The 12,572-nt window shown below is 38.8% G+C and overlaps 1 protein-coding gene across 3 annotated transcripts in view; it reads left to right on the top strand.

The window, feature by feature from the left end:
- AUTS2 (AUTS2, activator of transcription and developmental regulator) overlaps positions 1-12,572 on the top strand; it is a 1,212,799-nt gene that overhangs the window by 231,641 nt on the left and 968,586 nt on the right. The window lies entirely within an intron of this gene.

A 12,572-nucleotide genomic window follows, 5' to 3' on the forward strand; every position in this document is an offset into this window, starting at 1 on the left:
GTCTAAAAGTCATCTTCGGAATGATAGATCTTTGAAAGAAACAAGATCAGGACAAGTTGTGTATAGCATGTTGGAGGAAATGCTTTGCTCTGTGTTGCATCTTCTCTAGACTTCTTGACAACCTTTCTGAAAAAAAAAATGTTTAAATGAAACTTAGAATAATGACTTACACATTTCAGTTGTATATGTTCTACCTATAAATGGTGAGAGACAACAGAGCCATCACTGACTACTTTCACACTATTTATTCTCAGAGGCCCCTGTCAGTAAATGACTTCCTGTTGGAAGCAGTAATTTGTGTTTGGACTTGAGTGACTATCAATCTGAATCTAACAAAGAAAAGAAAGGTCATGTCATCTGCTGCACAGTTCCCGGGAAGACAGGCCAAGCTTTTAGTCTCTGAAATCCAGGTACTACAGTGGCTAGAAATGATGCCTAGGTTTGGGTATGTAGAGCTTCAGTTTATGAGTAAAATTGTTAATTATGGGGAGACTTGTGTCTTGAGTCTAAACCTTTCTGACACCCCAAAGCTTTATTTCCTAACGATTTCTAAAAAGGAGGGAGAAAACATATTTTTGAGCATCCGTGTTTCAGACCTGGCACCGAATACTTTAACATTGATCAATTCATTTACATTCCATAGGTCATTCCACCAGTCCCTTAAAATTAACCATTTCACATTCTGCTCTCTCCAGACATAATATAATAATATTAGCAGATTAAATCAGTTGGGTTTATTACTTTATGTTAACCCAGTTATTCTGGCTAAGATCAGATTTTTGGCCAGGGCAGAACTGAAACATATGTGTAGTGTTGTATGTTGAGGGCTGGAAATAAAAGTTAATTTCACATGTAATGACTTCTCCATGTTGTTGGTGTGTTCCTAGACTCTGTGCGTGGCATTCACAGCTGTCATCAGCTGTGCCTTCTTGTTCCATCTTATCTACTCTTAGAAGTTCCATGGTACTAATCTTGGATCCTTATAAAGAACTGACTTTTAACCCAGTTAACTGATGAGTATAGAGAGTTTTATAATTTACCAAGAGCTTTTACTCATGTTTGCTCTTTGCGTCAAAATTATAAGATAGGTTTTATTAGTCCCATTCTTTTTATAGACAAAATAGGGACCAGAGAGTTAATGAATATACCAGGGTCTATCCAGTAATTGACAGAGCCAAGATTTTAGGCTATGACATCTGATTTCATATCCACCTTTCTTCATACTCTCCCACTGTAGCTACCTGCCTGATCAAACAGTATCATTTACTTACTCGTTCAGCAGGTACTTGGTAGCATGGGTGTCAAAGCCAGACTGCTGGGTCCTAGTATTTTCTCAATAGATTTGTGACCTTTGTTACCTCTTACAGACTCAGTTCTCTCATCACCTAAATAATGGTAGGAATAGTGCTTGTCTGGTAAGACTATTGTGTAGTACTTAAAAAAGTGCTTTGTATGTTGCAAATAATGAATGTTTGCCGTTCTTCCTCATCACGGGCTCATGCTGATCAGTCCCAAGGGAGGCAAACCGGTGATAACACTGTTATTGAGGATCATGTGTTCTGATATGGGAAGCATATATATGACAATAGAAAACTAATAATTGTATAGTAGTAGATTAATTATTAAGTGTAATCAGGGTGCTGAGGAAGCTTAGAGGAAGGAACATCTATGATTCTAATTGCTGAGAGCCCACCTTTCTAGCAGTTTATCCTCATTGCTTCTACCCACCCCACCCCCATTGGTAACATTCCTATTTTTCTCATTCCTTGCTGAAGGTAGTGTTTAATGTGTGTATACCCTCCGTGAAGGAGGAAGTAGAAGTATAGTAGAATTTGTCTGACTGAGGAAACCTAGCTGTCACCTGGAGTTAGAAGACCTGTACATAACAACTATAAACTAGAGGACTGTGCAGGACAAAATAGATCCCCATGCTCTGGTGTGCAGTGTTCTATGTTTCAGGAAATCAAATGTGAATAGTATCCTGGGATTGCTAAGGGAGTGGACATTGTGGGGGAAGAAGGTCTTGAACTGGACCCAAGATTTGGATTAAGAGCAGCAAAAGCATAGAAAGACTAGACAGAGGACCTGGCCTGATTGCCAGGACCACCCTGCCTGGGAATATGAGTGTTCCAAGAGGCAGGTGCTGCTCTCCCCCTGCACAAAAACCTGCCTGTGGACTCCTACCGGATGTACACAGCTTATTCCTACTGTCTGCAGAGCCCCCTGATAATAATCTTTGTTTTTGCTGTGATTTTTGTGCTCATCTGGCAGGAGATAAAACCTAGAGAGACCCGCAGCATGGACACTAAGTCTGAGTGTATCTGTGCAACCTAGCTGCAGCCCCTTTGTTTGTGAGCTGTTTGGCTGCATTTAAATACCATTTACATAAGGAGCTGTCAGAGTTGAGTTGGCCCATGATTATTCCTTGATGTATGTCGGAAAAAAAGAGAAGAAAAGAAAACCCTGGCTAATGAGGAGCTGGGTTCCTTTTCTCCATTGATGACAGCTTCCTTTCTGATCTGATGGTCCGTCAGAAACTAAGGTGGTGTGTGACTGTGGGGTTATGTCCCCGCTGAAGCTGTCTTTCCCTCAGAGTTGTAATTGATGGGGAAACCTGTCACTTGTTATGCTGATGCTGTGCAGATTTTTGTGCAGCTGCCAGTGAAGAGAGTTTTAGGACAGCATATGATTGGGTACAAGTCGTGGCAAAAGTGATAATAAATAGAGAGCTGGTGAGGATAGATTTTGATTGACCCAAGATTGTATATTATTAAACCGAGTCTGCATGTACATGTCAGTTTATGAAGATTCAGACCCATAATCCATCTTTTGGGCTGTGAAAGTTTGGGTTTATTAAATGTGCTTTATATCACTATTAATATTGAGGAGCAGAGAGGAATATCTGTAATCTTTTAATCTATGTAATAATGGTTTGGAGGGAGATTACAAGATACATTGGACTATTGTTTGTAATTGTATTCTGAATTCTTCGAAGCATTGATTTGTTTTTGGTGTACTGATTTGGCTCAACAGTCTCATAAAACTCTTTTATAGTCCTCTTTGCTTTGTATTTTCCAAAAATAATTGGGAGTATAATAATAATGTGGCTGGCAATAAAGAAGAGAAAGATTGAAAGCAAATTTCTAACCCAGTGGATCGTCATAAACATCTTCTGTGCTCACAAGCACTTGGGTCTGTGACCTTTGTGTTTATAAGATATTTATTGCCTCTTGGGCTTTCTGCTTGGGGGTTATCACTTCAGTGCCTTGTAAAATTTGATTGTGTTTAGTAAGTGGATCCCAAATTTTTGCTGAGTAGGGAAAAAGTGTCCCTCTCCTTTGATTTCTTTGGAATAACCAATCTGCCAACAGAGGCAAATCTTACCAAGGACAGAAACAGAGAGCTTGGTTGGGCTTAAGTTTTGTGGGAGGGTACAGTGGGACTCAGCAAGGGTACTTTTTATACTTGATTAAGTGGCTTTTAATGGAAATAGTTTTGGAATGGAAGAGAGTAGGGCAATATATTGAATAAACCCATGCAGTGATGATGATTTTTCCTTTGCAAGTAGAAGTTGGATTTTTTTTTTTCCTGACAATCTCTCTCTGGCATCCTTGCTAGAGTGCTATGGCCTTAGCCTAGCTCACAGCTACCTCAAATTCCTAGGCTCAAGCAGGCCTCCTGCCTGAGCCTCCTGAGTAGCTGGTACTGTAGGTGTGCACCATTATGCCTGGCTAATTTTTCCGTTTTTAATAGACACAGTCTTGCTCTTGCTCAGGCTGGTCTTGAACTCCTGAATTTAAGCAGTCCTCTCAGCTTGTTCGCCAGAGTGTTAGGATTCCAGATGTGAGCCACTATACCCAGCCAGAAGTGAAAGTTTTGATCGAAATCAAAGATGCTTTCTTGACAATATTGTGAACTTATCATCCTTCCTTCCCATTTCCAAAATAGGCCTGAGGAAATGAGCCAGAGGAATGGTCCCCCAAGTTCTGTTTCACTACCTTTATTACAGAGGTATGATTAAGTGCTACATGCAAAGGCACAGTTAGTTGTCTTCCTTCTTCAGCAGTTCTTTAAATGTTTCTTCAAGAAGTTCTAGGCCCTCTGTCAACCTGTATCTTCCTCCTGATGGTGTTGCTTAATTATTTCTTAAGGAAACAATAGGATCCCTGTGAATTTATGACAGGTATGATAGGCTGCCAGTGTAAACAATTGGCTGCTTGGTTCATGGTGCACACAGCAGGCAGAAGACATATGAGGAAACTTACCAAGAAATGGGTGTCTTCAGGAGCTTTATTATAACTGAACTAGCTTTATTATAACTAAAGTATGAGCCAGTCTTGAGTTATAAAGGACCCATATTTATCAAAAGAAGCTATTCTACCTCAGGCTTAGTTTCTTGTCTTACAAGGTTAATTGCTGCTGCATTTCATGGGGTTTATGAGCTGTGCTTCTCTCTGCCTTGCTTCAATCAGGTGGTACTTCCTGGAAGTCACATACGCACAGTATTCATACAGAGCTTCTCCTACAGTGGCAGTCCACAGTATACTTACTGTAGGTAGAGAGAAGTCCCATCACACTGGCAGGAAGGGAATGGTACATGAAGACCATCAATCAGTCAGAGATATTTATTAAGCACCTACTTTGTGCTTAGCTATGTGAAATACGAGTTCCAGATTCTAGAGGTGCAGTCCATCCATTTGGAGAAAGAGAAGTTTAGGTGTGGTCTTCACACAAGTCTTCATCCTCTGAGGATTTGTTTGAGCCACAAATTCTTGGTTATCAACGCAGACCAACAAACTTAGAAATGCTGGAGGATAGGGTTAACAATATAGTTCATAAACTCTGCAGAGAATTTAGTTTATGCTGAAGTTTGATACCTGCTGCTAAATTTAGATTGATCACTTATAGGGGAATAAATGAGTAAATAAGATATATAGGGTTAAGGGCTTCTTGTGGAGCACAGACAAGGAAAGATTAAGGTACTCTACAGCAGGGTGCTAAACTGAGCTGCTAATCATGTAGGAAAGGGATCAAAGGAGGGAGAACAGTGAGTAATAAAGGCAACATTTCCTAGGGAGAGGGGTGATCAAGCCAAGTTTTAAGAAATGAATAGGAGAGAAAGGGAGAATAACATGGAGTACAGATGTGACAGTAAGAGTTCTGTTCCTTTGAAAGCTTAGTTAAGAACAGAAAGAACATAAACTCTAGCCAAGAAAAATAAATGTAAAATCAAGCACCCAACTTAGGCAGTTTTGTGAAGAAGAAAAAAGTATCCCTCACAAGTTGAATGCTAGTGTGAGTTCATCTCTTTTATCACCTCTGGCAGGGGTGCAATTACTTAGGGACCAGGCTACATGAACCTGGAGAGGCTTAATAAAGTGAAGATCTCAAGGGAAGTATTTTATTTGCCTAAGGCTACTGTTCTGAAAGTGGGAGGCACTCATGAAAAATAGAGGTAACTGTATAAAAAAGTGATAAGCTGGGCAGTTCCTGTGGCTCAAAGAGTAGGGTGCCGGCCCCATATACCAGAGGAGGTGGGTTCAAACCCAGCCCCAGCCCCCCCCCAAAAAAAAAGAAAGAAAAAGAAGTGATAAGCTACCCAATGAAGGTTTGGCACCCAGTATGTGTGAAGTGCTATAGCATACAGTATGTATGTTGGAGAGGGGGATCTGCTATCTTCTATGGGAGTGGTTTTGGATCCAGAAGAGTGGAGATGTGAGGAAACACAGTAGGTTTTTGTTTTCCTTTGAAAGCATAGGGAAGCCATGAAGATGTTTAAGCAGGGAAGTAACTAGATTTGTATTTCATAAATCTAATTAAAAGTTTATCAATGACTGGAAGGAAGTAGATGGGTTAGGAAGCTGTTCTAGTCATAATGGTGAACTACTAGTGCAGTTCTAGAAAAAAAGTGATATAATCAGCAGTAGGGTCCTAATGGTTAAATGTGAAAGGGAACTAGAAATATTCAATAGTTTATTGTGGATCAGCCACTGTGCTAGTGTCTACCTCTAGCAGTTTAGTAAAATCCTTACAACTTCATTGGTAGAAGTTAACCATCCTCCATGGGGATTGATTTTTACAGAAGGTACAAAGACTGTGTAGTTGAAGTACATATTGAAGATTTGACTTTGCTTACAGAAAAGGTCTGTACCTTTTCTGCTCTAGATTCTAAACTTTGGCAAATAGAATGCTATCTTTTGTTTATAATTAGACAATTGCTGATCTTGTCAGAAGTCTTGACTGCTGGGCAGAGGTGTTAAGAGAAAGGGAAATAGCAGAAAAAGAGGCATGAAAGTTCATTTGGTAAAAGTGTATCCAAAAGAGTTTAAAAGTTTCAGCACAGGATAGATAGAATCTTGCTCCATCCATCATAGGAGAGAAACGAAATGTATAGGCTGTGCTATTTACCTTGTAGATCCAGAAATTGGAGTTGAGAGTGGAGTCTTTAATCCAAGAATCCTGTGAGTCATGGTCTCATAGAACATACATATGGCTGCTGTGGTTTTGTGTTTTGGTGCTGAAGGCTGTGATTTTAGAAATAAACATAGAGCTTTCAAGACCCTATTTATTACTTCCAAGGCCCCCTACATTCTGCAAGGAAAAAAATCAATCTGAAATGGAAAACTGGGGAGAAGAGGAGGGCAAAGTGTATAGCTAAACTGGGACTTTGGGTTGTTTAGTCTAAGGTATTTATTTATTTTTTCTCCCTGCCTCCTAGCAAGCATATTGGTTCTTAGCAATGTGAAGACAGGCAAGCTGTAAAAAAAAAAGCCCCTAAGTCATTGTCTCCATAACTGAACCTCCTTTTAGCAGCTTCTTTTTCCTTCCTTTTTGTCTTATCTCATAGCTTTTTAGGTATGATGTGCTGTATTATCTGCTTTACACCCTTTGCCTTAGTGGAAGCTGCACATACACTATTGGGTTTTAGGTCACACCTGGAAATTAGATTATACAAGACAGCATTTGTCTATGAGTGGGATAAGACTGCATGTCTCATTAAATCTGACCTCTACTCAGTGTAGATTGTCACAGCAGCATGGGGAATTTGTTTAGGTAAGGAGCCCTTGAGAGAAGCCTGCTTATTGAACTGTATATTGAGCAGCAGTGATGAAAAGATGCCTAAACATATTTTCCAATAATAGCTACAGTCCATTGGTGTTGGGAAAATTAAAAGATTACCCCTGCTGTTAACACAAGTCTTCATAGCTTACTGGTTTGTGTACTTATTGTTGAGCGTTCTTTTTATCAGGGACAAGTAACACATCAAACTAATATTTCTGTGCTATGCCTGCTGATCTACAGGTTTTGATTACATTGGAGATCCTTCAGTTTATGCCACTGTTTCATAACAGTGACTATTGTGTGCACTGGAGAACATCATGATTGTTAGGCAGAAGAAAGGCAGGAGGTGCTCATTTACGCAGGGTAAAAATGTTAACATTTCATGTGAACATTGATAAAGAGAAATGGGTGTGATGAGTTTTGAGGTGATTTTGTTAGGTATTATGAGAGGAATTCGGAATGCTGTTTTCTGAAGAAACAGCCTGACTTTAAATCATAGCTGTGTGATTTTTGACCAAGACCTTACTTCTCTTTGCCTCGGTTTTTTTCCTTGATAAAATAGGGATAAGAATATATCACTGAAAAAAAAAAAAAGAATACATCACTAAGATACTGTGAGGATTTAGTGATGCAACACAGGTTGAATGGTTAGCTTAGTCACTGAATGTAAATACTCAATGTATCATAGCCATTAATAATTATGATAGTTAATATCATAAATCATCATTGTTATTGTTTGTGGAAACTGATACCTTTTGGTTCATTGTGATGAAAGTATAAATTCTGTAGAAACAGCAACCAACTCTAGGTTTTTTCTCTTTTTCTTGGTTAGGCTATGCTGTCTATCCTTTCCATCAACTTTGTAATACCTAAGTTCTGAGAATGCTCAGAACTGACCCAGCCAGTGGAATGGCTCTGTTTCTTTTCTGTGAACATTGTCACCTTTCCCTTTAATTTGGTAGAGACATGTAAAGGGAGCAATCAAATAAAAGGCTGGACATTCAGCATTTTCAGTGGCCATAGTTCTTAACACTGGCTTGAATCTGTATGTGAAATTGAACTTTGTCTGTATATCTGTGTATTTCCAGATCCACTTTGGTGAACAATTGAAGGTTGTCCTTATTTTAGGGATTGTGAAACAAGACTTTTATTGGCAGGCAATTTTTTTTCTTTGCAGTTATTGGGTTGAACCTTAAGCAGAAAATACTTCTACACCACTTTGATGGCTCGTGTTCAGTGGTAATTTTATAGTAATAACTTTAAAATCAAAAAATGTTCTTGCTGGCTTGGTACCCGTTACACAGTGCCAGCCACATACACCAAGGCTGGCAGGTTAGAACCCAATCCTGGCCAGCTCAACAACAGTGACAACTGCAACAAAAAATAGCCAAGCATTGTGGCGGGCGCCTGTAGTCCCAGCTACTCGGGAGGCTGAGGCAAAAGAATCACTTAAGCCCAAGAGTTTGAGGTTGCTGTGAGCTGTGATGCCACGACACTCTACTAAGAGTGACATAGTAGCAGACTGCCCGCCAAAAAAAAAAAAAAGAAAAAGAAAAAAAGAAATATGCTTACTCATATATTTCCTGGGTAATTCTGGATAGAAATTTTTCTCTTTAGTCAATTAAGTAGAGCTTTTTTTAGGTTTATCCAGTTATTTTTCTAATATTAATTTTTTGTGATCCATATGAATGAGACCACATGTCCTTTAATAGTTTTAGATCTCTTCTGTTATGCATTGCTGCCATCTGTCAGTGTGAAAGAAACCTTTCTGAAGCAGAAGGACCAAAACAATGGTTCTCAACTCTGGGGTTACATTAGAATCACTTGGGGAACTTTTAAAAGAGTTTAATATCTGGCCAATTCCAGATATTACATAGTTGCTCTGGGATGGGTTCCAGTCACTGGTGGTTTTTAAAAACTTCCTTGATGATTCTATGATATAACTGGGTTGGGAACCACTACTGTAAAAGCAGTGTCTTTATGGAAGTACAAGTGCCAGGAGAGTAATTCTAGTTTTTCTCAGCAGTAGTCCTGTTGTCTTCCATTGCAGTGCTGATTTTGACAATGGAGTCACACAGTTGTATTTGGGTAGCAGTTCAGAGGGTAGTAAAAGTGTCTTCTGTATCTCTGAATCCTCTGCAGCCTCCCCAGTGGTTGGCATATACTAGATGCTCAATAGCTCCCCTCTACATTTTTTTTTTGATGACTAAATAATGGAAGTGAGCTGGGTTTACTATCCTGTAATTTTTACTTAATCCCAGATGCTGGTCCATGAGGGAGGAGGTCCACAAGCAAATATTATTGTTTCAGGAGGAGGAAGACACCCAGCTTTGAAATATTTGAGGCATAAAACTGATCTTTGGTTAAGATCAACAAAGGTTTGCTGTTTGCCATACCTTTTCAGATACAATGGACAATTAGTGTAGTGCCATTTATTATTTTATGCACTTCGTCTTCATAAGTAGCATAGGTTCTACACACCAAGTGGAAGCGCATTCTATGTTGTCCTGTTTTGCTCTTAAACACAAATAACCTTTTAGTTTAAGAGAATTAGGGTCCTTTTTATTCTTTCCTTCCTTCCTTTCTTTTTTTCTTTTTAGCTAGCCCAAATTGAATTAGGTTTTACAGTTATAGTTAATAATGAACGGAGAATTCTGTGAGGAACACAGGAGAGACAGGCCCAGGAGTTTGATAAACTGTTACTTTTTGGTCTGTAGATTGAGAAGTACCAAGCATATATTAAGAGTAAGCCCTTACAGTCAGATTAGCAGGGCAAGTTATTAAATTCTCCAATTTATGAATAAAAAATTTAAGACATGGTGAGCTTAAGTGACCTGCCTAAGGTGATGGAGCTGGGCCTTGAATCCATAGCTTTTGACTATAAATCCCTTCGGTACACTGAGCTTTGGTTAGTGCTTTTGCTTGGATTAGAATACCCGATTAATGTGACTAATGGCATCTCAAGCTTCTGTTTGTCCTAGCTGTCATAGTTTGAATCCTTTTGTTTGCATTGTGTGTGCTTGCTTCCTGCATGCGCGTGAGCACTTGTGTGCCTATTAATATTAAGCGTCTTGCTATTTGCCTCTGTAGAGCACAATTGATAGCTAGGAATGTATATTTGATGTAGTCTAGAGAGTGTCATCTTTTATTAACAGTTGTGATTTTGCCTCACCAAGGAGCCTACTTTTCACTTTTAGTCTGTTGTGAGTATGAATATTCGTGTATGGTATTTTATTTCTAGGCAAAGTGTTTTTCCCAGTCTGTGTTGTCTGCCTGGGATGAGAATGTTAAAAGCTTAATATATATAGTTTTAGAAGATGAAACTTTTCTGGAGTGGTTTGTGGAGCTTTTGTCTTCATCCAGCAAATTACTGCGTTTTCCCAGTGCTGTTTACTTTTACTTACATCTTAGAAAAATCTAGAATAAAAATAAAATGTTATGTCTGTTAACATCATTTAGTTTTGAGACTGTCTTTATCAGGCATTTGACCATTGAGCTTTGTTGATTTCTTGCCATTTGGGAGAAAGTGTTCCCTTTAATTGGGACCCAGTAGGTCCAGGGTAAGAAATGCTTTTTGGACTCCAGTAAGTAATTCATGGAAAGCTGCTGGGAATTTTGAAAGGAGCCATACCCACAAGTCTTCTTGGACTATGTGTTCTTTCTGTCCTGCCTTTTCCTTTCTTGTCTTAATTACTCCCTTACTCATAAGTAAAGCCCCTTTTTTGCTTCCTTGCTCCTACATGCCAGAGAGACTGTTAATTATGTCTGAATGTAAGGAAAGCAGTCAAGGTTGGAGGTCTTCACTGCAGAAAAATGGTGTCTGCACTCAGGAGCTCCCTGTGTGCTAGCACACAGAATCCTAGTAGCACATTCACCTCCTTCCAGGACGAACTTTTTCTATGTAGAAAGATGGTAGCTTTCAAAGAGTGGGGAGACCTGGATTAAGATGGCTGCAGTAGATTCTTCAATAGAAATCTGAAGCATAAATTGAATGTTAGCTCATCACATGAAGCTCTTCTTACTTAAAACAAGAAGACTTAAAAGAAATGAGGAAGGCACCTGTTCCATTTAAGGGGGATGCAAACATTCATCTTTGTGAGTTGTAGTGAAGATAAACAAAGCTTATCTGTTTTGGTTGGCATCAGTGGGAGCTTTCAAAGTCTCATGGAAGGAGAGAAAGATGGTTCTTTATTTTTATGTTTTACTTGAGTTAAGTCGTTGAAATCTGTGATGCAATGTCTCTGAGATTGCTCCTTCCTCCTTGTCTGCAGTATCTTGACCACCGAGTATGCTAATTCCCACAGCAGGGTTTACTTTCTCTTCTGTTTATTTTGCCTAGTTTCTTTTGTAGAACAGGGTGCTCTCTGGTAATTCTGTTATAGAAACTCCCATGTCTCAAATCATTTCACATAGCACAGGCTGTGATTCAGCATTCCATAATGACCTTTATGATCAATGGTTTGGGAAACAAGGTTAATACCACCTCTCTATAGGAGATAGAAACCCAAGTCTGGCAGCTCACCTCACATGCCTGCTGGCAGAGCCCTGATTTTATTCAGAGTTTTACTTTCTGGGCAGACTTGAGTTCAGGGGGTTACTTGATTACCTTGGTTAGTCTAAGCTAGTCATTGTATTTACACTCATGTCAGGAGGAGTTGGCTCAGGAATGTTTAGGTCTGGCCACTTGGACAAGTGGGGAAATCTTATATTGGTGTTCTAGAAAAAGTTTCCTTGCTTTTGATGAGAGAAGACAAGTATAGTTTCTGTCTCTGTTTGTTTCTGGTATGTGGTGCTTTGAACTCAGTAGCAGTCATCTTTGAAACATGAATAGGCCTAAGAGGACAACATGTTTGTCCAGCAGAGCTATAAGAAAGAATGATAGCTTCTTTGGTGATACTGTTGAGCTATTGAATTGAACAGTCAGGGCCCATTCTACTTTGGAACTTCTTGTTGTATGTGAGAAAAAGAAAATCTTATTTAAGATTGGTTGGATTTTCTATTTCTTACAGTCCAGTGCATTCCAAATGATAAACTGTCATACCTATGCACACAAGATAGTTTGGGATAAAATTAGAAATTGGTGAAAATGCTTTTACATGACACATAATTAAAATAGCCAATATGATGAAATTATATAATATATAGCACCTTTCTCCATAGCAAGGGATAGGCCATCAGAATAAAAAAACAGTCATTTAAAAACAGCTTTGGGTCCTTTTCCCACCAGAATTGGCATGATAAGTAACTCTTAAACTTAGTATGAGGAAAAATTCATTCTTCTTTTCTCAATAAATTTATGTTTCTTATTGTTGGAAAGTGACAAAATAATCCAGTACATTTTCACTTTGGCTTATTTTACCAATAATGTCAGATCCAATTTTAATGCTTAATAATACTTCATCTAAAATTTGTAGTGTATATTCTAATTTTGGATAGTTGATTTTATTTATTTTAGTTATTTCAACAACAGTGTGTAATCTGTATCACGTTTTCATTGGAGCTGGCTAACT

This window comes from Otolemur garnettii, unplaced genomic scaffold (genome assembly GCF_000181295.1).
Source record: "Otolemur garnettii isolate 467f Iridium unplaced genomic scaffold, OtoGar3 scaffold00077, whole genome shotgun sequence".
In the NCBI taxonomy this organism is placed as follows: Eukaryota; Metazoa; Chordata; class Mammalia; order Primates; family Galagidae; genus Otolemur; species Otolemur garnettii.